Source organism: Ictidomys tridecemlineatus, chromosome 2 (assembly GCF_052094955.1).
Source record: "Ictidomys tridecemlineatus isolate mIctTri1 chromosome 2, mIctTri1.hap1, whole genome shotgun sequence".
Taxonomy (NCBI): Eukaryota; Metazoa; Chordata; class Mammalia; order Rodentia; family Sciuridae; genus Ictidomys; species Ictidomys tridecemlineatus.
Window position 1 is genome coordinate 144,641,835 of NC_135478.1, and position 3,940 is coordinate 144,645,774.

Sequence of the window (3,940 nt, forward strand, 5' to 3'; positions counted from 1 at the left end):
GAGGGGGCTCTCTAGGGCAGTGGAAGGGGTTGGATGTCCCCTGAGGCCTCTCCTGGCTCTGCAGCCCAGTCTTCTCCCTTCCCACCTGTTCTCTACTCACCCCTCCCAACCCCCTTATTTATAAACCATATGTCCCGGTGTCCCTGCCTGCCCCGACTGTTTGTCCAGAGCTTCAGCTGCTTCCCCTGATAACCCAAGAACGAGAGGTCCTGGGGAACTGGGAGGGGCCCAGGGGCAAGTGGAGTTCAGAGATGCTCTGGTGTCTCTCCCTCCCTGCTCAGGAAACTTCAATGGCTCCCCGTGGATATGGAAAGATCTGATGTGTAGAACTTTCTCAAAAATAGATAGCTATTCTCATAAAATTTTAATTTTTTGTTTTCGCCTCCAGAAGCAATTTCAGACTGCTTACCCAAAGCCTTTGCTTCTCAAAGGCCACTGAGCAAGTGTCGTCCCAGCGAGAGGAAGTGAGTTGCTCTGACTCACACAGCAAGGCAGGTTTGAGGTTCTCTCCATTCTATTGCAAAGGCTTTTTGCCCAACCAAAATAAAGAAATGGAAAGTCTAGTCCTAGACCTCATGGCCCCGGCTTTGTATCCTGGCTTTTCAGTAGTGCAAACTTTGGCTGGCTGCCTAACCTCTCTGATATATCATTTATCTATAAATTACAAACATTGTCTCATTTGCCCAGTATCTAGCATCCAAAACAGTGCCTGACACATAGTAGAAACACCGTAAATATTGATAGAATGAATGAAGGGGTGAATCCCTAACTCTCAGCTTATTTATGATTATCAAGAAAAGTGGTAACAGAGAAAGTTCTGCACAGCAGAACACACCCGGCAAGGATATTGCAAATGGGGTTCCTCTTGTCCCATCACTGACCACTCTGAAGGCTCAAATCAGGGATCCCCAGCCCCCAAGGACCAGATTCCATTCTAAACCCAGAGGGCCACACCTAATGAGCATGCTCAGAGCATCCCAGTCCACCTCTCCCCAGCAAATCCTTCAGCCCTTGCCATCACTTGGTACCTGGGGACACGGCATCCCTGAACTCCCTTCAGGGTCCGTCCCGGGAAGCCTGGGTTCCTAGACATCCTTTTCTTCTCCTGGTTTCAGCAAATGTCTTCCCCACCTGATGTGACTGGTATGTCTGGGACTCATGGTGCCAGGGGAGAAACTGGTGCCAGGCAGCTGGCTGGGGAGTAGAGAAGACTGTGGTCGGCACAGGAACATGGGGAGCCGATGATCAGCACAGTCCTGCCTCTAAAGCCTCTGCAGGAAGCAGGCAGGGCTGCTCCCCAGAGATAGGGAAAGGCCTGAAAAGGAACTGCCCACAGCCAAAGGAAACTAGAGGAGTGGGCCAGAGCAGGCAGCTAGAACTCTCGTGCTGCTTTGGGACTAAGCCCCAGGTGATTTAGGGCAGGTGCTTTCCCTCTGGTCTGGAGTCCCCAGGTCTATAATGGGTGGGGCTTTGCTAGGGAAGAACAGTCAATGATTCATGGAGGCTCCTTTCCCGGGACCTTCTCTCAAGGTCCAATTCCAGCTGCTGGTGCCCGTATCAGCTCCCCAGCACAGCAGATAAGACAAGCATGTATGGCTCTGTAATGTCATCCAACATGTACCAGTAGCCTCCACCTATGGACACAGCTGTCCCAGGACTCCTGTGCCAATAGGCAGCTTCTACCCCAATCCCGGCCTGCTAAGGGGCAGCTTCTGAACCATTAGAACCTGTCCTGCAGGGCCCTCAGAGGATTAGTGTCAGCAGGGGAGTGGACAGGGATGGGGGCCATGGGTGGGGCTTTGGAAACAGTTTCCCTGGGAGTGCTAAGCCCTGGCACGCGGCCTGGCAGCTTCCCCAAGAGTTGGGCTGAGGTTAAAGGACACTGTTTCTATGGGAAAAGCCCAAGGCGTGTGGAATGACAGCCGGGCCTGCGGCGGCTGCCGCTGGCCTTCTGTGTGGGCCTGGACTGGCCGTCTTTCCTGTAGCCGGGGCAGAGAGGAACCTCACCAGGGATAAGCCTGCAGTGAACCACTTCAGGCCCTCCTCCCAGTGCAGGGCTATAGAGAGCTAAGTGGGGGGATCGGCTGCCCAGGGCCCCACAGTGGGGCAGAGGCAAAATGGGGAGGATCTTACACATTGACCCCAGGTTCAGCTTGCACCTCGTAGAGGCAAACAGAGACCAAGGGGCTCCACATACTCCTGGCCACGGAGATCTCAGGCACCCAAGAGTTTCCAAGGAAAGGCCAGAGTCCCCCGTCTTGTACGCATCCCTAACAACAGAGCTGGGCAGGTGCAGAGACCTGAGCTGGGTCCCAGTGACTAGGCCCTCAAGGTCCACTCCTGGGCTGTTTCCAGGCAGGAGGTTTTGAGAAACTTTTAGGCAACTTCCTAGACCTGAGAGCATTTTTAGGGACCCTCAAATTCAATTTCTATTGTATGAATAGAGAAACTGAGGCCCTGAGGGAGAAAAGCCTCCAGCAAGGTGCCCTGGTGAGTGGAGGGCAGAGGGGAGCCTGGAGCTCTGACCACACCCCTCGCAGAGGGCACTGCACTTCCGTGGCTGTGGCTCAGGCTGCGAGAGAGCCTTGAGGTGCTGAGACCATTGAAATGGCCCCGAATGGGTCCATCTGGGAAAGGTCTGGACAAGGCGAGGCTCAGTGTGGGCTCATCCCCTGCCTGTGCCACCTTTGCCCGCAGCTCCTGGAGCTTGGCATGACACCAGCCCGGCTGCTTCCTGCACGAGGGAAGGACAGTCAATGATTCATGGAGGCTTCGTTCCTGGAGAGGGGGGCGAGTTTCTCTCCGAATGCCTGACACCTGCTGCTGGCCCCTGTGTAAGCTCCCCAGCATGGCAGGACAGGGGTTGGTCAGTAATGAGACGCGAGGGGGGTCACTCCAAGAAGGAGGGTCCTTGCACCCATCACAGACTGCAAGACAGCACCCAGCCCACCCAAGCCCTCCTCTTTCTTCTTCTTCTTCTTCTTCTTCTTCTTCTTCTTCTTCTTCTTCTTCTTCTTCTTCTTCTTCTTCTTCTTCTTCTTCTTCTTCTTCTCTCTCTCTCTCTCTCTCTCTCTCTCTCTCTCTCTCTCTCTCTCTCTCTCTCTTCCCGCTCTTTCCCTCACCCTGCTGCCTCCAGGAGAGGTTTTGATAAACAGAACCACTTTGAGTTTTAAATAAGGAAATCTGAAAGCAGAGGGGCCCTCAGGAATAGGGTCAGGCCAGCACTTATCGTAAGTATTTGGTAGAAAACCAGAGCTCTGAAATAGTACTCCAGGTTATTTCCAAAAGAGCGTTCTGTGATTGGACCACTTTGAACACTGGCTTAAATAAAGTGAGTTTTTACAACAGGGCTTGTCAGAGTTTCTGCTATGCTAACTTAAACAGTGAAACTCCAAGTGGGTAATGTGGTTTCCAAACGTGTCTCACATCCGTGAAAAACAGCCCTAAGCTCCAGGAGCTGGGTTGTCACTTTGTGGGGATCAGAGCGGGCAGGTGACCTCTGGACCTACTGATGCTTAGCCACCGAGGACTTGGCCAGGAGTGCCTGTGCCCAAACCCCCGTGGCTGCTAAGCTTCTTTTCAAATTACACTCTCTAGGATTTTTCTCCCTTGAAGATTTCTCTGAGGGCCAGCTGGGATGGTTTCACACACAGGGAGAAGGAGGGAAGGGTGCAGGGGGCTGGAGCCCTCAGAACTTTCTGGAAGTGAAGCTTCGGCTCCACGGAGGTATTCCTGGGCTTGGTGTCTCTAGGCCCCACATTCCTGGAGGCAGATGCAGCTGCCCCTCCCAGCCCGGGGAGGCCACTGGCAGCCGTGGAATTCTTGGAGTTCGTTTCGGGTGGAAGGTGCCACTGGCCCATCAGCCACCATCCAGGCGCATCGATGACTCCTGGGAACTTCACGAACAGTTTAACAGAGTAATCCTACCTCAAGGCCCTGG